Source organism: Oryctolagus cuniculus, chromosome 17 (assembly GCF_964237555.1).
Source record: "Oryctolagus cuniculus chromosome 17, mOryCun1.1, whole genome shotgun sequence".
Lineage (NCBI taxonomy): Eukaryota > Metazoa > Chordata > Mammalia > Lagomorpha > Leporidae > Oryctolagus > Oryctolagus cuniculus.
In genome coordinates this window covers 36532364-36559789 of record NC_091448.1, presented here as the reverse complement: position 1 = coordinate 36559789, position 27426 = coordinate 36532364, and the positions used below count along the sequence as shown (strand labels likewise).

At 39.3% G+C, this 27426-nt stretch overlaps 1 protein-coding gene and 1 pseudogene across 15 annotated transcripts in view; one reads left to right on the top strand and one right to left on the bottom strand.

The window, feature by feature from the left end:
• Positions 1 to 27426, top strand: part of BCAS3 (BCAS3 microtubule associated cell migration factor) — a 607306-nt gene that overhangs the window by 107221 nt on the left and 472659 nt on the right. The window lies entirely within an intron of this gene.
• Positions 12365 to 17247, bottom strand: LOC103351529 (eukaryotic initiation factor 4A-I-like; annotated as a pseudogene).

Here is a 27426-nt window from a genome sequence, read left to right as displayed (position 1 = left end):
CTATACTTGGGAAGACAGCAAAAGCTAGCCCAAGTTCTTGGTCCTCTGCCACCCATGTGGGAAACCCTGGTGAAGTTCCATCTCCCAGCTTCTCCTACCTTCTGGCTTCTGTTTTGTCCAACTCTAGCCATTGAGGCCATTTGGAGAGTGAACCAGCAGATGGAAGATCTCTCTGTCTTCTCCTCTCTGTAATTATTCCTTTCAAATAAATAATCATTTTTAAAAAATATATAAAGTAAGTATTGTGAGTTCAAAGTTGTTTTTTTGTCTGTCTACAACTTGTTAGTTCCTTTCAAAGTAAAGCCTTCTATATACACCAGTTCATTAAACTACTAAAGGGGTTGCAGTTTCTGTGTAATCATTTCAAAACAACAGGTTTTTTTTTCAGCCACCAAAAAGGATGCCGGCTTGACATATAAATAGAAAACAGATTGAAATTTTGGCTGATATTGCTATACTGGTTTAAATGTTGGTTCAGTCAACTTCAGGCTTAGATTACAAGATTTGTAAATTAAAGGAAAACCAAAAGAGAAAGAACATCTGTGTAGATTCTGACTTTGTGGAATTCCACACAGGCACGTTTCCTCTACTTCTGGTGGGACAGGGCATGTGTATGGTGAATAAACCTGATCACAGATCACTGTTGTGTTGTGATTATCTGAAAAGACAGGATTGAGAGAGGTAATTAAGCAGTTCATTATGGAGAACCATGACAACTTTCAAAGAGAGTATTTCAAGCATTTTGGGGTGGTGGGGAGGAGAGTTGGTCTGTTGATAAAACTGTATGGCTTTTCACCAAAATAAAGCCTTGCTAATTATCACTAACTGTATTGTTTGATGATTTTCTTGTATCAAAGTAGGATTTGAAAATAGGATTTGAAAAGGTAATTTACTTTAAGGTTGAAATTTGTTATGATCAAAGGCTATGGAGGCAGTTTATTCTGAAAGTACAGCACAACCTTAATAAAAGATAAAGATTTCTTACCTACTATTGAGATAATCATATATTATGTGTGTGATTTTAAAGTATTTGTTATAGATCTCATCTTGTGTAGGTAGGAATCTCAGAACTGTTTGAATGCAACTTTGCATTTTTTTTTCCCCTAAGAAGGGACTGTGTATTGTGTCAAGATACATTTTTGGGTACACATTATCTGTCAGCCTCCCTTAGAATAGTAATCTAAGCCATTATTTATTAACCGAGGGGAAGAAACGATAGATGATTCTCAGGACCAGGAGATACAGTAGTGTCTGGGGACATTTTTGGTGGTCATATGAGTGGGGAGTTCTACTGGTGTCTGGTGGGTAGAGCCAAGGATGCTACTCAGCATCCTGTAACACATAGGTAAGTCCTTGACACCAAAGAATTATCCATCTCATGATGTCAGTAGCATCAGGATGGACAAACCCTGATCAAGAAGACATAAAAAGTGTACTGGTAGAGCTGGTATTCTGGCATGCAGAGAGTAACAGTAAACAAGTAAAATACTTAGTATGGTGACAAGTGTCAAATTGTAGTGAAGGTGATTAGATAATGCTGATAGGACAATGACATTTCTCTGTTGGATATATGGACAGTTTGCTGTTTTGGGATTGTTGTGAATAGTGCTGATATGAACGTTTCTGTACTTTTTTTGGTGTTCATTTCTGTTGGTGGACATAATTAGGAGTGGACTTGTTGGGTGAGAAGTTATGCTTTTTTAGATATTTCCAAGCAGTTTTTATTATTCTTTGTTTATTGTTGGTATATGGAATTATAATTAGGACAACAGAATAAATGTACATCATTTATTATGTTGGTGTGTTCTGTGGTATTGCCTGAAGATACGGGATTTGAAATTAGGAATATGCTTTTATTCCAGGTGTAGCATTTAAAATACAAATTTTTAAAAAAATATATGATATAGACAGATGGAGAGAGAGGGAGAGGGAGAGAGATAAAGAGGAAAGAACTGCTCACGTCTGTTGGTTAATTTCTCAAATGCCTGCAGCTGCCATGTATAGGACAGGCTGAAGTTAAAGCCCACGATTTAAAGTCTCCCACATGGATGGCAAGGACCCAGTCATTTGAGCCAGTACTGCTGCCTCCCAGGGTCCACGTTAGCAGGAAGCTGGAGTTAGGAATCATAGACACAAATTGAACCCCGATACTCTGATGCAGGATGCAGGCCTTAACTACTAGGCCAAACACTCGCCTCTAAACCTTTGTTCCTTAATTTCTTCTCCTGGTATTGCAGTTCAAAATATGTTTCAGAAATATACATTCAGCTGTAATAGTATAAACATTATGTTATTGCACAAGTCTGTTTGGAAAATTTCCTGGAAGATGGCAGAAATTCTTGAAGGCATTCAAATTATAAGGGGGCAAAAGGACAGAAAGAAAGTGGTCATCAGCAACTTTGTAGGAAAGATCATGCAGTGTGAAATGGGAGAGGCAATGTTTTATTAGGCTGAACGTTCCCAAGTGTTAACGTTGTGTGCAGGATGGTGTAGTGGCCACACTTTGTAATGCTGTTAGCCAAAAGTTGGGATCCTGGGGACCAAATATTTAAAGAGAATTTGGAAAAATGTAGTAAATTCCTTTTGGATTTGTATTTCACTGAAAAACTTGAAAAAAATTAAAAACCATTTGAAATTTATGTTTATACACAGAGTATTATTTTAAAAATAAATGTCCTGGCTTCAAAAAGGCAGGCAGTTCTCACAACTAATGTAACATCCTAGAGGCAAGATTTAATGTTTGTGAAATTCTCTAACAAAAAGCCACTTGATTGAGTTAAGGTTTTTCTTTAGTTGAAGCTGATTTTATCCTTTGTTAGAAAACAGTTATTGTAAAAAGTGATTTTCTTGACTTTCATGTAATTTACTAAAATCCCATTTTTATTGTGAGATGACTGATGTATTAATTAGAGCCTCCTGATGGGGTGGGCCGATGCATTTGTGGAGATGGGGATGCAGAACGGATGGCATTTCGTAGTTGTTTTTTAGAGGCACTCAGATGTGTGCTATATTTTGGTTGGATCACATATTTAGATATAATAGTTCATATTTCTTTTTGGAAAAAATAAAGACTGTAATAAATTTGTATGTTGTAAAGTAATACCACTTCCTGTCATATTTTGAAATTTATTTTCTGATTAGCCTTTTTCACTTTCTTGAAGAATTTAAAGGCCACATTCTGAATGCTTTTGTTTGTTTTGTTTCTGCACCTTTCTCAAGCAAGGGAAAAAAATGAACCTTTATGGTATCAGAAAGCGCCGTGAAAACAGCTGCAGCACATACTTCTGTGAGTCGCTTGTCAAACGAAGCGGCAGTATTGGAAAAATGATAATAAACCCTCACGCTATTAAAGATAAAACTTCTGCGATTGGGGCCGTTTTGAATTATTAAACACTGTAAACGCCATAAAGTTAATTAGAAGAGGAACAAGCTCTACAAAGATAAATGTGTTTTCAATATGATTCTTAGGGAGGGTACAGTAGAAACCAGTGACTAGAGAGGAAATTTATTTCTGGCAGGACTCTAGACATGGAACTGTGGCTGAACTTTTTACCCTAATTACCTCCTGCTAATGCCTGCAGCGGTCTGGAATCAAAGTGGTGCTTCAGGCCCTGGAAATTCTCTGATGTGGCAAACGTTTGTTGTGTGAGGAGGGTTTCTTAAGAAAAAGCAGAATATTGTGACAGGATTTTAAAAAAATTTCTCAGTTACCACCCACCTCACTTGTTGCCTACAAAAATAGAGTAATTGTTTGCATCTGTGTGTGCTTTTTTTCCCCCTAAGAAATAACTGTTATAAATCAATATGACATAGATCCAGTGAACTGAGGCTTGCCTGAGGTAGGTTTTTTTTTTTTTTTTTGGTGTTGGGGGGTGCCTTTTAAAAAAAGTTTCTCTTTTAATTTATAAATCAGGTTGAAAATATAAAGAAGTTCTTTTTAATAATTGAGAAAGAATCTACACACTCTTTAAAAGGAGAATTTGGATTTTAGAATGTACTTTTCAAAATGAATTTTAAAGACTTGTAGTGTCAAACTGATAAGTATTAAATTGATCCTGGAAGTAGAGATGGGAATTTCCAGTTTCTATTTTAGGTTCTTGTTCTGAACAAGACTGCAGTCTAAGAGACGTCTCCCTTTAATCTCTCTGAAACTCTACATCATTCCATTTTTTCTGTCTTAAACTTTCTGGCCCTTTGTTCACATTTTTTAGTTAAGTTCTCATTAAACCACCTGCTTTTCATCCTCTCCTTTTAAAAGCAGTTTTTCTTTTCTGTGTATGGGATAAGTACCTCTACTCTATCGTAAGAGAATCAAAATCCTATGTACTGTGTATGTGTACCTCCGGTTCCAGCCCTTTACTGATCATTGAGGAACATTAATAGCAAATGATAATAATTTCATTTGGATAAAAATTTATTTTGGCAGTATTTTATGTAAGTGTCCTATCCAGGTGTCTTTAATTTTTTTAAGGTAGAATGCATGTTTCATTGATTCTAAGCAATAAAGATAGTTTTTATTTCTTATAATGACATCTTAATTTCACTCAAAGTTGAGTCAGTAACTTGTACCTTGCTGTAGTTAAGCTCTGTTTGCAAATTGCTTCAATATAACCTTAGTATGTTACATTCTGTGTACTTATACTTTGACATTGCTTCATAAAATAGTAGTTTTATTTTTTAATTGTGACTGAGGTCTGTTTCTTTGGATTAAACCAAATTTAAGGATTATGTTACAAATTAGTTTTGTTTGGTGCATAGTAATCAAGGTAAGGTTATTGTATATTTTCACACCTTATGTACTTCTTAATACATATTTATGTGAATACAAATATATTATTATGACTATATGAATATAAGTAGTACATATTTCATAATTACATATAGGATATGTATTCCACAGCATTTTTTCTTTGTGATTTGACTCTCCTTGATTTTCCATCAGTTCTGCCTTTACATGGGAAGCCAAATTAGAAAAGATTTTACTTTGTTTATGGGCAAAAAAATCTTTTATAATAATAACAATGAATCTTGAAAATTATTTCTTTATCTAGCTTCAGGAATTTGGTGCAATTTATGTATACTTTGCTATAAAACATGTACATATTATGAGAAGTGTTTAATAAAGTCTCCTTTTCTAATTCTGATATTGCAGAAAAGAGAAATTATACAGATGTAACTTCACCACAATTATACAATGGGAAAACATTTATGTAAACTAAATTTAAATATCCTTTGCAATTTTCAAACATATCTATTGTGATATAGAATAATAAATTAGCTGTACATTGGCAACAGGGCAGATTAGAAGTGGTATTAGTTTAGAATGGGATGTTACATTGCCCTGTCAAGAAAAAGTTGAATGCTTAGGTGTTCTGTTACCATTTTAAATTTTTTATATGTCTTAAATCTAATTAGTAAAATAATTTAATATATTTTTAGGGTGTAATGTGACACCTAAGTATATGTCTATTGTGATATGACCAGATCAAGCTAATTAACATATTACTTCAAATACTTGTCAATTTTTGCCTTTTTAGCTGTTTTGAAAATTTCAGTAGTTTATTAATAAGTATATTGACCATGTAGTGAATAATAGGCCACCAGAACAAACATTTTAAGTATTGAAATTGGAAGTAATTGATGAACAATCATTTTTTACATTTTTTTCTAAAAATTTTCTTGTTCTGTTATAACTGGTTATTATTTGATTTGGACAAGTATATTTTAAGTACAGTCTACCAATTTTAGCCTTTTTCTGTTTGTCCATATATCTTAGGATCGATAAACTTTAGGTTTCTTGATATGCTTAATAAAGTGGCTTCTATTTTTTGTGTATAGTAAAACTTCATGTACACTGATTATAAAGTTTTAAGTTGACACTGGAATCATGCATGCAGGTGTGGGCTTCTACATTGTAGCGTGTTTTGGTCTCTGTGCTTACTTGTAATTCACAACTTTCTGTGAGCAGAACCAGACTTCAGTTGTTTTTGGTATCATTGTTTATTTAGTTAATTATGGTTACCGATATTTGTTGATGTGTAAAATGATTATTTCCTTGCTTTATAATAACTGATAAGAAGTTATAAATTATCTTGTTATTTGAGAAAGAAATCCATGCAAGGTTTTGCTGTTTTGTTGGTGTTATTGCTTCTAGTATAACCAACTCATAATTTTCCCTAGTGTAGTCTTAATTTTTATAGGTTCTTTATAATATAATATTAGCAAAAAGTAACTTTACATGATTTTTGAGATCTTTAATATGTTTCTTAAGTATTAAGTAAAATTTTAATTTTTAATTCAATTTATTTCTCCCAAGATACATTTTTATTTATTTTCACTTCATTTGAAAGACAGAAAGCAGCCTGTCTCTGCCTCTCTGTACCTCTGCCTTTCAAATAAGTAAATAAAGATTAAAAAAAAGGCAGAGAGGCAGATAGAAATGTTACATCTACTAGTTTACTCCCCAGATGCCCACAGTAGCCAGGTTTGACTTGGCTTAAGTCAAGAGTCGAGAAGTCAATCCAGGTCTCTCATGTGGGTGGTAGAGACCCAGGTACTTGAGCCATCACATGCTCCCTCTCTTCCTGTAATTCCAGGAAGCTGGAATTGGAAGCAAAGACTTGGCTCAAACCCTTGCACTCTGATATGGGATATTTGCATGTTAACTGCTTCACTGAATGTCTAGCCCTAAATTTTTTTTTAACTTTTATTTAATGAATATAAATTTCCAAAGTACGGCTTATGGATTACAATGGCTTCCCCCCCATACCGTCCCTCCCACCCGCAACCCTCCCCTTTCCCACTCCCTCTCCCCTTCCATTCACATCAAGATTCATTTTCGATTCTCCTAATATACAGAAGATCAGTTTAGTATACATTAAGCAAAGATTTCAACAGTTTGCTCCCACACAGAAACATAAAGTGAAAAATAATAGATGATTTTTTAAATGATGATGAAATCAGATCAGACCTATTGTCATGTTTAATCCCAGTGAGAGTCAAGTTGGGAATTGATAATTTCTTTTTTACAGAAGATCAGTTTAGTATACATTAAGTAAAGATTTCAACAGTTTGTACCCCCATAGAAACACAAAGTGAAATATACTGTTTGAGTACTCGTTATAGCATTAAATCTCAATGTACAGCACATTAAGGACAGAGATCCTACATGAGGAGTAAGTGCACAGTGACTCCTGTTGTTGACTTTACAAATTGACACTCCTGTTTATAGCATCAGTAATCTCCCTATGCTCCAGTCATAAGATTCCAAGGCTATGGAAGCCTTCTGAGTTCTCCGACTCTTATCTTGTTTAGACAAGGTCATAGTCAAAGTGGAGGTTCTCTCCTCCCTTCAGAGAAAGGTACCTCCTTCTTTGAAGACCTGTTCTTTCCACTGGGATCTCACTCACAGAGCTCTTTCATTTAGGTGTTGTTTGTTTTTTTTTTTTTTTTTTTTTTTTTTTTTGCCATAGTGTCTTGGCTTTCCATTCCTGAAATACTCTCATGGGCTTTTCAGCCAGATCCGAATGCCTTTAGTAGCCCTAAATTTAAGTTTTTCATTTGTATGTTTTGTCTTTGTCCTTTTATATCCCACTGCCAGAGATTTTTTGGAAAAGTAGGATTAAAATATAGTGTGCATTTTCCATGATTTTTTTTTTTTGACAGGCAGAGTTAAACAGTGAGAGAGAGAGACAGAGAGAAAGGTCTTCCTTTTTCCGTTGGGTCACCCCCCAAATGGCCGCCACGGCCAGTGCTGCACCGATCCGAAGCCAGGAGCCAGGTGCTTCCTCCTGGTCTCCCACGTGGGTGTAGGGGCCCAATCACCTGGGCCATCCTCCACTGCCCTCCCGGGCCACAGCAGAGAGCTGGACTGGAAGAGGATTGACCAGGACAGAATCTGGCACCCCGACTGGGACTAGAACCCAGGGTGCCAGCGCTGCAGGCTGAGGATTAGCCAAGTCAGCTGTAGCGCTGGCCTCCATGATCATTTTGATGTTCTTTCTGTGTTTCATGTTATAAAATAGTGAACAGTTAATATTTTTGATGTTAAAGTCAGTTTCTTTTACGTAGGAATTTACAATGTGAGACTTTAAAAAAGGTGAGATTTTTAGTATTGAGTTACTACTTTCAAACAATATACTGTAAGTGTATTATGGCTGATTATAGTATCTACTGCATGAATGTGGGAGGCAGGTTTATTAGTTTTCTCTTTGATTATATGGGAAATATGATGCTAATGAAGTCAAGGTTGCAACTTCAATCTTCTTTCAAGCAAGTTCATTTCTGTCTTGTAAATCATTTTCCTAGTCAACTAGGAAATGAATATCAGCAACTTAAATATCACATGTTAAACAACTAAAATTATTGCTAGTGGTAGAAACGTTATACCTTATCTTTATTGCTGAATATTAAACATAAAGTTAAAAAGAAAAGTATTCCTCTGTAAAATGTTACCTAATTTGCAGAGACATTGTGAAGGTTTCGTGAAAGAATGCGTGTTAACTCCTCCATAACAGTGGCTGATACTTAAGAAGTGCAAATGTTCAGGAGTCTTTTGATAAGAGTACAGAGTTTTACAGCAGCAGCAGATATAAAACTTACTGGAAAAGTACAATTCTCAACAGGTAGAATGTCAAGCATTTTAGAATTGTTTATTTTAGAAATAAATTTATGCCAAGTATGTGTCTTGAATTCATTTGTTCATTTATTCTTTTTTTAAGAGCAATTTTAGAGTCACAGCAAATTCGTGGAAGGTGCAGAGATATCTGATACACCTCCCATACATGTATAACCTCTGCCATTGTCAGCATGCTTTAGTAGTGTGCATTTGTTAACAGTTGTTGATCCTACATCATGGTATGTCATGATATACATGATATGTCATATATGCATGATATGTCATTATCACCCCGTGTCCACAATTCACATAAGTACTCCCTTGGTGGTACACATTTTGTGAATTTGGATCCAAGTATAGGAACATGTAACCATTATTATATTATGATAGAGAGTACTTAATTCTTATAACAAGTATCTTTATATTTAAATTTTATGTTTTTGAAAAGCAGAGAGAGAGATTCACCCAATGAATCACCCTCCAGATCTCTGCAAAAGCTTGGTTTGGACCAGGCCAGAGTGAAGAGTTGGGAACTCAGTCCAGGTCTCTAATGTGAATGGCAGGGATTCAACTACTGAAGCCCTCATTTCCTGCCATTCTCTTACACACTGCAGGAGCTAGAGTCAGGAGTGGAGGTAGGACTTGAACTGAGGCATTCTGAAAGATCTGTGGACATCCCAAGTAGCATCTTAACTGCTATTCCCAACACCCACCTTTATAATTCTATTTTGTTGAGACTTGGGAAATGCACATATGATGAAATCAACTAGATTGGTTTAGCTCCTTTGTTAAGACTTCTTTATATTCACGAAAACATGGAAAACATCCACAGAGGATTACTGGACAGTTCATTTCTTCTTAGAATAAACTTGTTTGCTTTCAACTTGACTGTCACTGCCCTTGGAAATGCAGGAACATTTTCATTAATGTGGATCATTAGTGTTATTTTAAAATAATCTTGCACATACATTGAATTAAGAGTTCTCATGTAACGTTTTCATAAGGAGCCCTGTCCTTGTATTTGTTTGAAATGATCAGAAAAAGTAAAATACTTCCTGCATGCTATGGTATCAACTATAATAATTCAATCACAATTGTATGCTGCTCAGTGAAAGTGTTAGATGATGTAGAAGAGTTACAGTAGTGCAATTTAATTATATATCATTGGTCTGCTTAAAACCAATTGTTTTCAATGGACATACAAAAATTATACGTATTCAAGAGGTAACCTGTGATGTTTCTGTAAGGCTGCCACAACATACACCAAACACCAGCACAGGGGAAAGGTCTTAATGGGGGAGACCTGACAGACTGAGGGGAAGAAGCGAAGAGGGAAAGAGAGAGCCACGTGTTCAGGAACAGGTCCTTTTAAAACTTTGCCAGGGGTGGGCCAGGAAGTAGGAGCAGCGAATCCCATTAGGATGGGGGTAGGGCTGACACCAGTGGTTGGGCCATGTGGCTACCTGGCTTCCAGCAATGTCGGGGGTTGGGGAGCTAGAGCCTAGGATGGTGTTGGGACTGCGCCATTTTACTAACAGTTTCAATTCATGTATATATTGCATAATGCTCAAATCAGGGTAAACATATCTGTTTCCTCAAACGTTTATCATTTCTTTTTGGTGAACATATTTAAAATTTTTTCTCCTACTTTAAAAAAAAGAAAACTAATGATCAGGGGAATATGGATCTAAATCACAGAGTGGGTGGGTATTCGGCCTGATAGTTCAGACTGTTGATTGGGAGAACCACATTTTGTATTGGAGTGCCCGTGTTTGGATCTTGGCTCCGCTCCCTGCTCTAGCTTTTTAGTGATATTCACCCTGGAAGGCAGCACGTGATGACTCAAGTTGTAGGGTGACTGTCACCCATGTGAGAGACCTGTGTTGAATTCTGGCTCCTGCTTTTGGTCTTTCTGTTTCTCCCTGACTCTCACTGTGTGAGATGTCACCTAACCTCAGGAAGCTTGTGCATTATCAAAATGACAAAAGATAACAAGTGCTAGTAAGTATTTGTAGAAAAAGGAACCCTTGCACATTGTTGGTGGCAATGTAATTTTTTTTTTTTAAGATTTATTTATTTGAAAGTCAGAGTTACACAGCTACACAGAGAGAAGGAGAGGTAGAGAGAAGGAGAGAATTTTTCCATCTGCTAGTTCACTCCCCAATTAGCTGCAACAGTGCCGATCCGAAGCCAGGAGCCAGGAGCCTCCTCTAGGTCTCCCATGCAGGTGCAGGGGCCCAAGCACTTGGGCCATCTTCCACTGCTTTCCCATGCCACAGCAGAGAGCTGGATTGGAAGAGGAGCAGACAAGACTAGAACTGGCACCCATATGGGATGACAGCACAGCAGGCGGAGGATTAACCTACTGTGCCGTGGCGCCGGCCTGGCAATGTAAATTGATACAGGGATTGTGTGAGAGTTCCTCAAAGGAAAGAGAAAAGAAGTAGAACTATAATATGATTCAGTAATGCCACAAATGGGTATATGTCCAAAGGAAATGAAATCATTGTCTCAGAGAGGTTTATTTTATTTTATTTAATTAATTAATTTTTTGGACAGGCAGAGTGGACAGTGAGAGAGAGAGAGAGAGAGAGAGAGAAAGGTCTTCCTTTTTCCGTTGGTTCATCCCCCAGTGGCCGCCGTGGCCAGCACACTGTGCTGATCCAAAGCCAGGAGCCAGGTGCTTCTCCTGGTCTCTCATGCAGGTGCAGGGCCCAAGGACTTGGCCCATCCTCCACTGCACTCCCGGGCCACAACAGAGAGCTGAACAGGAAGAGGAGCGACTGGGACAGAATTTGGTGCCCTGACCGGGACTAGAACCCCGGGGTGCCGGTGCCGCAGGTGGAGGATTAGCCTATTGAGCCGGCACCAGCCCTGAGAGGTTTTAAATATGTGCTAATTCTTTTCCTTTTCTTTCTTTCTTTCTTTTTTTTGTGGCAGTTTCCAAGTCATTTTATTCAGAATTTTGTGTTAGCTTTCTGAATCAATAAATACTATATAAAACAATGTAGCCGGTGCCGCGGCTCACTAGGCTAATCCTCCGCCTAGCGGCGCTGGCACACCGGGTTCTAGTCCCGGTTGGGGCGCCGGATTCTGTCCCGGTTGCCCCTCTTCCAGGCCAGCTCTCTGCTGTGGCCAGGGAGTGCAGTGGAGGATGGCCCAGGTGCTTGGGCCCTGCACCCCATGGGAGACCAGGAAAAGCACCTGGCTCCTGGCTCCTGCCATCGGATCAGCGCGGTGCGCCGGCCGCAGCGGCCATTGGAGGGTGAACCAACGGCAAAGGAAGACCTTTCTCTCTGTCTCTCTCTCTCACTGTCCACTCTGCCTGTCAAAAAAAAAAAAAAAAAAAAAAAAAAAAAAAAAAAAAAAAAAAAAACCAATGTAAAAATGGCTACCATTTTCTCTTCCCTGCTCCCTGAGCTGGGCTTAATAACTGGGCAACCTCACTAGGTGCTGCTCCCTGCATATTTGGTCTGGCACGTGAGGTTGAATGACTTGTTTCAGTCCCTGTTTTTTTTTTGGGGGGTGGGGGTGGGGCGGAGATGGCGCCTGGGGCAAGAGACAGCCCCAAAGAAAAGGAGTTCCAAAATGTTCCCGGTTTCTTCTTTTGCCTCAAAAAGTAACATTTATTCAAAGAAAAAAAATGACAAAATGTCCATCCCTTGGCTTCCTTCCCTCCCTCTTCATGCTGCTCCTCAGCCCCCCAGGAATGAACCCCAGCTGGGGCTAGGTGGCAAGACGCCCCTCTCAGATGAGGTCATCAACATTGAGGGGCATCTCCTCAATGGAGGTGTAGTAGAAAGTCTCAGTGTCTAAGAGTCTGCCTGTCTTCTGTCACCTTGTTAATAGCCACTCTCTTACAACCAAAACGCCCACTGTGGCCAGTTCTGTGAATATAGTTTTCCCTGTCAGTGGGAAGGTCATAGTTGATGACTGCAGAAACCTGTTGCACATCAATGCCTCTGGCCAGCAGGTCAGTGGTAATCAGTACTCGGCTAGAGCCAGAACGGAACTCCCTCATGCTCGCATCGCACTCCTTTTGCTCCGTATCTCCAAGCATGGCAGAGACAGTGAGGTCTGGGCGTGCATCTTCTCAGTGAGCTTCTTGACATTCCTTCGGGTATTGATGAAGACGACAGGCTGGGTTATGGTCAGGGTTTCACACAAGCCACACAGTGTGTCCAGCTTCCACTCCTTGCGTTCCACGTTGATGTAGAACTGGCAGATATCCTCCAGGGTCAACTCTTCCTTCTTGTCAAGAATCCAGATGGGGTCCCCCGTGAACTTCTTGGTCACCTCGAACACATCGGAAGGCATTGTAGCTGACAGCAAAACCACCTGGTGCTGCTGTTGAGCTTTTAGAAGATGTCATAGATCTGTTCCTTGAATCCACGGCTTAACATTTCATCAGCTTCATCCAGTACAGACATCTTGATGTATTTGGGAGACAGGTATCTCCAGTTAAGCATGTCGAATAAGTGGCCAGGGGTGCCCACAATGATATGGGGAACTTCCATTTGCAGTTTCTGCAGCTCAGCATGAACGTTGGTGCCCCCAGTGCAGGTGTGACAGGATGCACCCATGTAATCTCCTCATGTCATGACCACCTTTTGTATCTGTTGGGCCAGTTCCTGTGTGGATGCTAGTACCTAGGCCTGGGTGGCCTTCAGATCCAATTCAATCTGCTGTAGAATTGATATGGCAAATGTGGCCATTTTCCAAGTCCCAGATTGGGCTTGAGCAATCCCATTATAACCCTTGCTACAAGGCAGAATGGCATGCTGCTGGATGGCAGAGTGCTTCTGAAAACCATAGGCGTAGATGCCATGAAGGAGGGACTCAGAGAGGTTCATGTCATCAAAGCTGTCAATGGTCTTCACTTCAGTTACTCTTGATGATACCTTAGGGCTCTATCCCATAGGGGCCATTGTCTCTGGATCTGTTGATTCAAAGAATGGATTTTGTGCCCTGCGTGATTGAAGCACGTCAGACAGCTGACAGTCAGGCTCTGTCAGCAGCCGGGCAAGCATGATGCCATCAGCACTCAGTCCCAAATCTAACTCCCACCAGTTGCCAAAAGACACTCTGAAGTTACTTTAAAACTGAGTCAGGGTCTCTGTCCCGTCCTGTGGCAGATTAGGGCTGGGCACCCTCCTGCACGGTAGGGAAAACTCCCCTCAAAGCATCTAATTCTTTTTCATGTTCATTGATCTACCTGTTTGATAGTGGTAGATTCTGGATTTTCATTTAGGGTTACTGATGCTCAAAAGGATGACAGACTTGTACTTTGTGTTATTGGGAAATAAGACTTGATGATTTCTTGGAGACTTGGAAGATATTTCTGTGCCCAGTTTACTAGGTATTTCAGTTCATTCATGCAATTAAGTCAACTGATTACATTAAAATAACAGTGCTTTAGCTTGAAAAACAGAAGAAACAAATTACTGATATCAGGAGAATAAAAAAGGGCCATCATTCAGATCTTATGGTCAATAAATGATAATAAAATAGTATTATTTACACTTTGTAGCAGTAAATTTGGTGATTTTCAGAAAAAAGACAAGTGGAAATCCTAGTTCATGAAGAGTTATTGACAAGAACAGTCAGTAGAATAATGCTGTGATGGCATAGTTGAAAATCGCTGGCAGATATTTCAGAATTTAAAATAATTTAGTCTTTTTTCCTTAAATGTTCTATCTTTCTTTATCTCTCTCTTTCTTTCAAAGATTCATTTATTTGAGAGGCAGAGTTATAGAGAGAGATAGGGAGAGACAGTGAGAGGTCTTCCATTCACTGATTCACTCCCCATATGGTTGCAATGGTGGGAGCTGTGCCAATCCAAAGCCAGGAGTCAGGAACTTCTGGATCTTTCACATGGGTGCAGGGGCACAAGCACTTGGGTCGTCACCTACTGCTTTCCCAGGCCATTAGAAGGGAGCTGGATTGGAAGTGGAGTGGACTAGACTTGCATCAGTGCCCATATGGGATGCTGGCACTGCAGGTGGAAACTTAACCAACTATGCCTCAGCACCAGCCCCAAAATGATTTAGTCTTAAAAGGTTATTTTTTCTATTACAGAAATCCACAAATACAAGAACTCAGACATAGTGACTTAATAGGAGAGATGGAACCTGTAGGAAGAAATAGATGGAGGGGCCGGCACTGTGACATAGTGGGTAAAGCTGCCAGCATCCCATGTGGGCGCTAGTTCGAGACCTGGCTGCTCCACTTCTGATCCAGCTCTCCTCCCCTATGGCCTGGGAAGGCAGTGAAGATGGCCCAAGTCCTTGGGCCCCTGCACCCATGTGGGAGACCTGGAGGAAGCTCCAGGCTCTTGGGCTCAGATCGGCCCAGCTCTGGCCATTGTGGCCAATTGGGGAGTGAACCAGCAGATGGGAGATCTCTCTCTCTCTCCCTCTCTGCCTCTCCTCTCTCTGTGTAACTCTGACTTGCAAATAAATAAATAAATACATTTTTTTTAAAAAGAAATAGATGGAAAAAAATTCAAGAAGCTTGTCACAGAATTAATGATTAAATTAGAAGGCATGGGAGGCAGGATAAGCAGAAAATTCATAATAATGTAATGTGATGGAGAAAGTTATGAAATATTTATGGAGGACAGGTGTTGTGGAACGGTAGTTTAAGCTACACTGGGGTTTGTGATTTGAGTCCTGGCTGCTTCCGGCTTCTGATCCAGCTTTCTGGTAATGCACCTGGGAAGCAGCAGATAGTGGCTCAAGTGCCTGGGTTTCTGCCCTGTTCCTGGCTGTTGGGGCATTTGACGAGTGAACCAGCTGATGGAAGATCTCTGTCTCTCTTCTATCTTTGTTACTCTGCTTTTGAAATAAGTAAATAAACATGAGAAATCTTCAAATATTTTAATGAAGCAGCTATGTTTCAATAAAACCTTATTTACAAAAATTGCATGGGGACACATTTGGAAAATAGTTTGCTGACTTCAATACCTGACATTTTTGAAAATGGTCCTAAATAAGGTTTGAAGCAATATGGGATTATTCATCAGTGGTGTATTTATACATGGTTTTTACTGGAGGAAGATTGTACAAGTACAGTAGAAAGTAGTATCATTAATAAATTATGTATGTAGGGGCTGGCGCTGTGGCACAGTGGGTTAAAGCCCTGGCCTGAAGCGCTGGCATCCCGTATGGGTGCCGGTTCTAGTCCCAGCTGTTCCTCTTCTGATCCAGCTCTCTGCTATGGCCTGGGAAAGCAGTAGAAGATGGCCCAAGTCCTTGGGCCCCTGCACCCACGTGGGAGACCCGGAAGAAGCTCCTGGCTCCATATCGGCACAGCTCCGGCCGTTGTGGCCATCTGGGGAGTGAACCAGCGGATGGAAGACCTCTCTCTTTGTCTCTCCTTCTCTCTGTAACTCTGACATTCAAATAAATAAATTAAATCTTTAAAAAAATAAATTATGTGTGTATTTATGTTCTAGTTCCCTATAGCAGCTCTTTGATAATTTGAATTTACATTGCACTGCTTTTCATTGTGGAATATTAAACATATTTTTGTATTATTATTTAATTTCCTATCTTTAAAAAACAAAATCAAAGCAGGAAGGGCGTGTTTAGTTAAGATACCTGCATCCCACATTGGAGTAACTGGGTTTGATTCCTCCTTACTGCTATTGCCTCTAGCTACTGCACACCTTGGGGAGGCAACACTGATAATTCAAGTAACTGGATTCTTCCTACCCATATGGAAGAATAGGTTTAAGTTCCTAGCTCTTGGCTTTGACCTCAGCTGAGCGCCACTGTGGGCATTTGGGTAGTGAAGAAGCAAATCAGAGCTCTGTCTCTTTTCTGTCTTCTCTCTTCTTCTCTCCTTCTCAAATGAATAAATAAAATTGACAAGAACAACAGATTGAATATCCTTAATCTGAAATACTTGGGACCAGATGTGCTTCAGGTTTTTGGAAGTTTATGGATTTTGGAATATCTGCCCATACCTAATAAGATGTTTTGGATAGGGGATCCAAGTATAAACATGAAATTAATTTATTTTCCATACACAACTTATTTATATAACCTGAATGTAATTTTGTACAATTTTTTTAAGATTTATTTTTTATTATTTATTTGAAAGAGTTACAGAGAAAGGTAAAGACAGAGAGAGAGTCTTCGATTCCTCTAGTTCACTCCCCAAATGACTGCAACAGCCAGAGCTGAGCTGATCCAAAGCCAGGAGCCAGGAGCTTCTTCCAGGTCTCTACATGAGTGCAGGGACCCAAGGACTTGGGTCATCTTCCACTGCTTTCCCAGGCCGTAGCAGAGAACTGGATCAGAAGAGGAGCAGCTGGGACTTGAACTGGTGCCCGTAAGGGATACCAATGCTCATGCTGGGACTTTAACCCACTGTGCCACAGTGCCCGCCACTGTACAGTTATTTAAAAAAATAAATTTATTTGAGTTGTACAGAGAGAGAAAGAGTTTACACTCAAGCTGTCATGTACTGAACTACTCCCCAGATACCATAATTGCTGGAGGTTGGGGCGTGAAGTCAGGAATCCAGTTCACTCCTTTCATCTGAGTGCCAGAAACTCACCTACTTGAGTCACTGCTGCTGCCTTCTAGGGTCTGCATTATTAGGAAGCTGGAATCAGGAGCCATGGCTAGGAGTTGAATTTGGGCACTCTGATATAGGATATAGATGTCTTAGCTTGCATCATAAAATGTGTACCCTGTATAGAATATAGTGTTCCTGTGTTTTGACTGCAACATATGCTATAAGGTCAGGTGTGAAATTTTCCACTGGTGGCATCATGTCACTGTTAAACATGTTTCACATTCTGGAGCACGTCTGATTTTGGATTTTTGGATTAGGTGTGTCCTACCTGTAATTATTTTAAAAGCTCCTTAAAAGTAGAAAATATTCTAACATTTCACATTTAGTGGCAAATAGAACTTTTTTCAATAGAATAGAATGTATCATATTTGAAGTTGCTGTTGAAGAATTTGTGATTCCAACCATGGTTCTAACTTTACCTCCTGTTTTTGTGGGTAGATATTGGTAACCTTGTCCTGCTTTGTTCTGCCCCAAATAAAAGCACTATTAATAACATTTTCTCAGTTTGTGGGGAGAATTGGAAGGTTTAATTATCCAGTGTTTATTCTGAACTCTGCAGCAGAAAAAAATGCAGGATAAAAGTTATTAACTATGCTAATCACAAATTTAGCTTTTAATATGGTTGTTTCCATTTTCTTTACCTTTTCTTTTTAATTACTTGATAAAAAGTGAGACCAACTGGCTTATGTTCTTTGGGAGTTGAATGAGAATAAAAATAATGTAATACTATCAAAAATTTTCCTCTTATATTTAAGGGATTAGATTCAGTAACACATGTTGAAGGTTGCACAGCTTTTTTCCATTTAAATATAAGTGTTTCCATGCTTCTTACAATTTGTGGTAGATTTAAATGTCTTTGCTATTTTGTGTTTCACATATACATGCACATTCTTGGAAAATGTCATTTTCTCAAATACTTTCTTTGAGTTTTCCTAAGTTTGTTTCAATCTGTTAAATATAATGAATGAAAATAATAAAACTCATTGTAAAGTAAAATGGTATTAATGTTTAGAATTTTAAAATCATAAAAGCCATATTTCACATTGCTTTAAAGTGATGTTCAGTGTATTCCATTTAAAAAATCCACTATTTTGAAAACATTGTCCAGGTTAAGATGTGTCTATGGATCTAATAAAATACTCAAATGTAAGAGAAAACATACTATTTCAAATAATTAAATATAGCATGATAAACAAAATTTAAGCTTTTTAGGGATTTCTAAAAAATTGGGTATAGAAATTGAATTTAATACTGCATCATGTGTTATTCTTTTACATCAAGCAAGGATGATCTTTTTGCATCCATATACTATATCATTTTCAGGTGATGTGTAAATTTCAGTCTTATAGTATGAGTTTACCATTTTCTTTCTTTTATTCATTATTTATTTTAAAAATGCTGAAATATCCAACTTCACATTTCGACTGCACAAAAAGTCCAAGGCACCTAGCTTGTTCTTCATTCTGTAGGTGTTAAAAACCTAGTGAGTGACAAAGAAAAATGGAATAGTGTTTCTTCTATGCAATAATATCATTACAGAGGAATCTGTAAAGGTTCATATCTAAAATTCTTAGTTACTTCTAATCTGTTGACCTACTTTGGCTCTGAGGTTCATTTGACTAGGCGTCACTGCATTCTTTACTTTTTCTGTAAGTAAAAATTGTTAAATGTGAAACAAGACTGTCAGATGTTTCCCCATAGTTATAACACATGTAGTAGTATTTTGTAAAAGAAGATTCCAGTGTTAAGGTTTGAGAATTCTCTTAGTCACTGAAACAATGATGTGGTTGTGTACATTTGATCAAACTTTTTTTTAAAAAAAGACTTCTTTATTTTAAAGGCAGAATTACAAAGGAGGGGGGGGAGGGAGGGAGGGAGGGAGGGAGGGAGGGAAAGAAATGCAGAGAGAGAGGTCTTCCATCTGCTTGTGCACTCCCCAGATAACTGCAACAGTTAGGGCTGGGCCAGGCCAAAGTCAGAAGCTCTTGGCTTCCAGGTCTTTCATGTAGGTGCAGGGGCCCAAGTTCTTGGGCTGTCTTCCTCTGCTTTCCCTGGGCACATTAGCAGGGAGTTAGATTGGAAGTGGAGCAGCTGGGATTTGAACCAGTGCCCATATGGGATGCTGGTGCCAGCGGTGGCAGCTTTACCCACTATGCTACAACACTGTACCTTGGTCAAACTTTTAATTGGTTAAACCTCAATTCATTAAGAGTGAATTCCTGATATAACTAAAAAGTAAAAAAAAAAAAAAAAATGATTGGCCGGCGTCGCGGCTCACTAGGCTAATCCTCCACCTGTGGCGCTGGCACACTGGGTTCTAGTCCCGGTCGGATGCCGGATTCTGTCCCGGTTGCCCCTCTTCCAGGCCAGCTCTCTGCTGTGGCCAGAGAGTGCAGTGGAGGATGGCCCAAGTGCTTGGGCCCTGCACCCCATGGGAGACCAGGAGAAGCACCTGGCTCCTGCCATCGGATCAGCGCGGTGCGCCGGCCACAGCACACTGGCCGCGGCGGCCATTGGAGGGTGAACCAACGGCAAAGAAGACCTTTCTCTCTGTGTCTCTCTCTCACTGTTCACTCTGCCTGTCAAAAAAATAAAAATAAATAAATAAATGATTAAAATTACTTATTACTCAGGAATGTCTCCATTTTACTATTTTGGAAACAGTTTCCGTTGTCAAAATAAAACTGAGTTAGGATACCAGTTAATGTTTTATGGAAAAACTTGAATAATGGAGGCTCATTTAGTTCAATTTGTTTCAGGATAGATTGTATTGCTAAAATTAAAAATCTACTTAAATACATACAAGTGGAATTGTTTTGGTTGATTAATATAGCATGTATAAATGAAATCATTATTTTGCTAACTCTAGTTATTGATTAAGCAACCTTTTGTTTTGAAGTACTATTGTGGTAGAAGGACATAAACTTTATTATGTACTGTAAAAGAGCCCTTCATCATCATATTCCACTGGGATTGTATTGAATCTAAATGAATTGATTATTTATTATTTGTAACAAATTAGCACAGATTTAGAACACTGAAATAGTTTTTGTGATTCAGTAGTCCATGGAGATGCCTCACCTTTGCCTTTCAAATGCTGCAGTAGAATTGTCAGCACAGTTCCAGTCATAGCTCCTCTGCTTCCAATCTAGTTTTCTGCCAATATGCATGGGAAGGTAGCAGATGATGGCCCAAGTATTTGGTTTTCTGCCACCTACATGGGAGTCCCAGGTGAAGCTGCTGGCTTCAGCATGGCCCATGGCTTCAGCCTGGCCCAGTTCTGGCTGCTGCAGGACTTCAGGGAGTAAAAAAGTTTTTTTTTTTTTTTTTTTTTTTTTTTTTTTTTTTTTTTTTTTGACAGGCAGAGTGGACAATGAGAGAGAGAGACAGAGAGAAAGGTCTTCCTTTGCCGTTGGTTCACCCTCCAATGGCCGCCGCGGCCGGCGCACCGCGCTGATCCGATGGCAGGAGCCAGGTACTTATCCTGGTTTCCCATGGGGTGCAGGGCCCAAGCACTTGGGCCATCCTCCACTGCACTCCCTGGCCACAGCAGAGAGCTGGCCTGGAAGAGGGGTAACCGGGACAGAATCCGGCGCCCCGACCGGGACTAGAACCTGGTGTGCTGGCGCCACAAGGCGGAGGATTAGCCTAGTGAGCCGCGGCGCTGGTGGAAGGTTTCTTTCTCTCTCTCTCTCCCCCCTTCTCTCTGTCACTTTGCTTTTTGAATAAAACTAGAGAATTCTTTAAAATTTTTTTTTTGTTAAAATTTATCTGAGAGGTGTGGAGAGACAGAGCTCCCGTTTGCTGGTGTACTCCCCAAATGTTCAGAGTGACCCCCACCTGGGGCAGAAGCCAGGATTCATGATGCCACATTTCCTGTGTGGGTGGCAGGAACTCAATTTCTTGAGCCATCATTGCTGCCTCCAAGGGTTTGCATTATCAGGAAGCTGGAGTCAGGAGCTATATGTAGATATCTAATCCAGGCACTGTAATGTGGGATGAAGACATCTTAAGTAGAGTAATGCTATGCCCAGTGCCTGCTTCTACTACATACAATGTTTATGAATTATTTCCTTCCGCTTGTATAGGACTTATGGTGGCATTTGTAGCTGTACATTCTCTTTGAGCACTGCTTTTGCTACATCTCATAAATTTGGGTATGGTGTGTTTTAGATTTCATTTGTTACAAAATATTTTCTAATTTCCCATGTGATTTTTCTTTGACCTGTTGAATGTTTATGAGAGTGTTACCTAATTCTACATATTTGTGATTTTACAGGTTTCCTTCTGTTTTTGATTGATAATTTCATTTCCTTATGGTTAGAGAGATTGTTTTCAGTGCTTTAAAGTTTATTGAAACATGTTTTGTGCCCTAACATATGATGTATTCTGGAGAATGTTTCATGCACACTTCAGAAGTACGTGGATATTGCTTTTCGTGAGCAGGTCTTCTTTCCAGTCATTTAGGAGTACTTGATTTGAGTGTGTATTTACTCATCATTCTCTTTTCCTTCCGTTCCTCTGATGGATTATTCCAGTGTTCTTATTTGAAAGGCACAGGGACAGAGAGGAAGACAGACAGAGATCTTTCATCCACTGATTCACTCCCCAGGTGCCCAGCACAGCTGTGAGTCAGGCTGAATCTGGGAACTGAGAACTCAATCTGAATTCTTACATGGGTAACTGGGGTCCAACTATTGGTGCCACCAACCTGCTTCCCATGGTCTTCATTAGTAAGAAGCTGGAGTTGGGAGTGAAACTAAGATTCAAACTCAGGAACTCTGATATGGGATGCCAGTGTCCCTAAAGCTTGCCCCTGCTTGATTCTTGTTTCTATTCAGTGAAGTGAATTTTTCACTTCAGTTATGCTCAATTCCTAAGTTTTTATTTGGATCCTTTTTTATACTTTCTAGCTCTTCATTGAAATTCTCAATTTGATTATTACCTGCTACCCTGGTTTCCTTTAGTTGTATATCTGTAGCTTCTTTTAGCTCTTTGATCAATATTAATCAAATTTTTAAATTTTTGTATAGAAAATACAATGCTTGGGTTTTGTTAGTGGAAGTTTCTCTTGATTTATTTTATCCTGTGAATGGGTCACACTTTCCTATATGCCTTATAATTTGGTGTTGAACAGTCACTATGTAAGTTATAAAATAGCAATTCAGACCTAAGAGTCTCTCCTCTCACAAGAGTTTTCTGTTATTGCTTGATGAGGTCTGCAATCAGCCATTGTTGAGCAACTTTTATAAACTGTTTCTGCAAAACTGTGGGCTTTTTTTTCTAGTTTTTTTTTTTAATTTATTTATTTGAAAGGCAAAGTTACAGAAATAGAGGGTGAGACAGAGTAAAAGACATTTTCCATCCACTAGTTTACTTCCAAAAGGCTAACACAGCCAGGACTGGACCAGGTTAAATCCAGGAACCTGGAACTCCAAGTCAATCTCTTACATGGGTGGAAGGAGCCCAGGCACTTGGGCCATCTTCCACTGCTTTTCCTGGTACATTATCGGGGGGCTGAACTGAAAGTGATGCAGCCAAGACTCTAACTGGTACTCCTGTGGGATGCCAGTGTTGCAGGCAGAGGCTTAACCTGCCCTATCATGAGAGCGCCTTATCTGTGTTTGTCGTCATGTATGAACAGGTAAAAGTTTCTTTCATTATCTCAGCAATCAGACAGTGACATTCAGGGGTTTTCTTGAATGGTGGTGGTCAGATATTTGTAGATTAGCTTTGAGCTTGTGTAGTTCTTAAATATGTCATGATGCCATCTCCAGCTCTGCCTTAGTCTTCACCTCCTGCTTCTGATGAGTCAGAGGTACAGTCTCAGGGTCTTTTTAGTTGGTTGGTTTTTTTTTGTTTTTTTTTGTTTTTTGTTTTTTGTTTTTGTTTTTTTGAGCTGTTGCATGTCCATGGGCTTGAGTTTTGTATTATGTCTTCCTTGTATTCCACTCAGTTTATACACACTTAGACACACAGGTTATAATATAGACACACAGGTTATAACATAGACAAGCCTCATTTTTAAGGAACTGGCTTATGTGATTTTAGAGCTGACAAGTAAGAAATAGAACAGCCTGGCAAGTTGTCTGGAAACCATCAGAATAGATCAATGCTGCAGCATTGAGGCAGGATTTTTCAATAAGAGGATGGGTTGGGAAGAGATCTTCCATTGCTGTTTCACTCCCCAAATGGCCACGATGGCCAGGACTGGGCCAGGCCAAACTAGGAGTCTGAAATTCCATCTGGGTCTCCTACATGAATGGCCTGGCCCTAAGTATTTGGATTCCTCTCCTCTGCCTTCCCAGGTATATTAGCAGGGAACTGGATTGGAATAAGAGTAGCCTGGACTTGAACCAGCACTCTGATATGGGATGCCGTAGTCACAGGTGGTGTTTTAAGCCATTGTGTCATAACATTGGCTCCTTAAGTTATATTTTAAACTGATAAATCAAAGTCAATAATTTTCACAAGTTGTTTTTAATGTTAATGTACTTTGTTTTTTAGAATAGTCTTAAGTGTACAGAAAAATTGAGCAGTAAGTACAGAATGTTCCCATATATCCCCTTACTCTTCCACAGTCAAATTTGATGCTTCCGTGTACCTGTCTCATTGTTGCATTATGATTGCTGAGCCAGCATTGATACAACTAGCATCCATAGTTAATATTAGGATTTCCTTACTGAGTTGTGTTTTATGAGAAATGTATAGTGCCATACATACACCATTGCAGTATCATACAGAATAGTTCACATGCTGTGAATAATTGCTTTACTTCACCTATGCATCCCCCTTTCCCTCTCTGTATCCTTGATTTCTTTACTGTGTTTCTCATTTAGTCTCTCTCTCTCTCTCTCTCTCCACACACACACACACACACACACACACACACACAAAATATAGTCGTTTCTGATTGAGTTGTTTTACTTAGCAGCATGCATTTAAGATTGCTGTGTTTCTTTTGGCTGCTTGAGAAATTTTAAAGAAATGATTGGACAAGCTGCAGAATAGGAGAAAGTGTGTGATGCAGACATATCTGAGAAGGATAATTTTCTAGAACATACAAAGAACTCTAAAACAGCAATAAGAAAATTAATAACCTGATTTAGAAGTGGGAAAAATCGCCGGCGCCGTGGCTCAATAGGCTAATCCTCCACCTTGCGGCGCCGGCACACCGGGTTCTAGTCCCGGTTGGGGCGCTGGATTCTGTCCCGGTTGCCCCTCTTCCAGGCCAGCTCTCTGCTATGGCCAGGGAGTGCAGTGGAGGATGGCCCAGGTGCTTGGGCCCTGCACCCCATGGGAGACCAGGAAAAGCACCTGGCTCCTGGCTCCTGCCAGGATCAGCGCGGTGCGCCGGCTGCAGCGGCGGCCATTGGAGGGTGAACCAACGGCAAAGGAAGACCTTTCTCTCTCTGTCTCTCTCTCTCACTGTCCACTCTGCCTGTCAAAAAAAAAAAAAAAAAAAAAAAAAAAAAAAAAAAAAGAAGTGGGAAAAATCCCTGAACACCCACCTCACTAAAGAAGATATATTGTATGGCATATCAGCAGATCAAAAAATGTCCAGGGGCAGGCTTTTAGCTTATCAGTTAGTGTCCATATCCCACATCGAAGTACCTGGGTTTAGTTGCTGTCTCTGGCTCTGGGTACCCATGGAGGAGAGCTGGATGAGTTCTCAGCTGTCAGCTTCATCCCCTCTACTTGAGGCTGCTGGATTTGGTGAGTGGACCAGTGGATGAGAGCTCTCTCTGTCTCTTTGCATCTCAAGTAAATTAGAAAGAAAAGACGACTAACAGCATGTTATCAAGGAATTGGAAACCAGCGATGAAATGTCACATTTTGAAAGGGCTAAAATCCAAAACACTAGCAACAACAGATGCCAGAAGTGATGTGCAGCAATAGGAATGTCCTCCTTTGCTATTGGGAGTGTACAGTGGTGCAGCCATTTTGGAAGGCCAACCATACATACACCGTAAGATCAGGAAGTCACCCTTATTAGTATTTACCTCAATGTGTTAAAACTTCAGTCCCCATAAAAACCTGCATGAGATGTTCGTATAGAAGCTTTGTTTATTATTGGAATGCAGTCAAGGTGTCCTTCCCCGTGTGTGTGTATAAATAAACCTAGGTGCAATATTATTTCTTGCTAAGAAGAAATGTATCGTTATGAAAAGAGCATGAAGGAGCACTGGGTACATATTACTCAGTAGAATAATCCAAACTGAAAATGAGAGAATCTTGTGTGATTCCAAATATATGACATTCTGGGAAAGGCAAAACCATGGAGACAGTTCTGATTCTATGTCCACAGAAAATCCTGCATGTGAATGTGTATGGCAGCTTTGTTCAGTTTCCCAGCCCTGGGAGCGATCCAGGTGCCCTTCAGTACCTGAAAGGATTATGAACTTTGATGTACTCATAAAATGGATTACTACTCTTAGTTACTTCTGGTGAGGTTTGTTATTTTCATCCTACTTTCTTACTCTGGAGGGTCAGGTTGAAGTTTGTGTACTTTATAAGGAACTACTCAGCTGTCGTCCAGGAGACCTGCATTTTATATTGCCAGCAGCAGAGTGAATGATTGTTTCTCTCTTTATTTACCAGCACATGTTGTCTTTATGTTTTTATTTTTATTAATTTTTACTAGACATATATTGAAGTCTCTTCTGGATTTTGTATTTCCCTTATGACTAACTGGGGATCTGTACAATGTCTGTCATGAAATATGTGTGCATGTTTGCTTTCTTAAAAGGAAGAAATTTAAAGAGTTCAATAAAAATATTTCTAATTTTCCTGGGGTAATTACTTAATGGTGCTATTTCCTAAAACTACTGCCTCTTCCATTGCCTTTTATACCAAATGCCTATAAACTATTATATAGTTTATAATGGAAACTTACCATTGAAGTTATTTTTTAAATGTAGAAAGTAAAGAAATTGTGTGCCAAATAAGTTGGTAGGTCTTTAGAATTCCATCTGAATTTCATAATTTAGGCATAAATTTAAGACATACTGTATTGAGAATTTCAGCAGATTTTAGGTAAGTATAGTTATTTTTCTTTGTCTAGTGGTTCTAAATGTACATATTCATTTATATGAAAACGTTTAATGGTTTCTTGTTGATGCCTATATTCTGTATTTCTAATACCTTAAACATTTTTCCTTTGAGGAAATCTAGTTTAAATATTTTGTTATATAGTTCATAATTATTTAATTTAACCTTTTCATTTTCAATATATGAAGAACTTTTTGAAATTGGCTCTTTAAATAGCTATAATCCACTCTTTTCACTGAAATTAATTAACTATGAAAATTCCATACCTTTGGCTATTGTAAATATATCAAAATGAGGAGGTTTTCCTCCCTGTTAAAATCTTAATAACTTCCTTTATTGGGTATAGGTCAGATGTACAGTAGGTTCTGAAAAATTTTTTTCAACACACACGCTTAGTAAGTCACTGTAAAGCAAGTCACTTTGTTAAAGAAAAAGTCAGTTGGAAACAGTTTGTGTTTATTTTTGTCTTATACATTTTGATATACAAATACAGGAAGTCAAGGTGCCTGTGCAGACTTTATAATATTTTCAATAGCCATCTAATAACACAGGTTGCTTCTTTTCTTTTCTTTTTTATTTTTAAAGATTTATTTTATTTATTTGAAAGAGAGAGAGAGAGAGAAAGCAAGAGTTAAGTGTCTTCCATCTGCTGGTTCCGTTCCCTAAATGGCCACAAAGGCTGGGGCTGAGCAATTCCAAAGTCAGGAGCCAGGAGCTTCTTCTGGGTCTCCCATGTGGGTGCAGGGGCCCAAGCACTTGGGCCATTTTCTGATGCTTTCTCAGGCACATTAGTAGGGAGTGGGTTTGGAAGTGGAGCAGGTGGGACTCATACTTGTGCCCATATGGATGCTACCATTGCATGCCACGACTTTAACCCACTGTACCATAGCACTAGCCCATGGTTGCTTCATTTCTGTTTTTCTTATAGCCTCTGGTCTTTACTTACAGTAGATTCAGTTATTTTATCTTTCTTTTTTTTTTTTTTTTAAGACTTCAAAATTTCTTCCAGGACCTTTTCTCCTTTTTCAGCTATCAGTTTTTACTTTTAAAATGAAATCATAGCTCTGTGTTTAAGTGTCAGACACACAGTGACAAACATGTAAATTGGGGCCAGTGTTGTGGTACAGTGGGTTTAAGCCACTGGCTGTGATGCTGGCATTGCATATGAACGC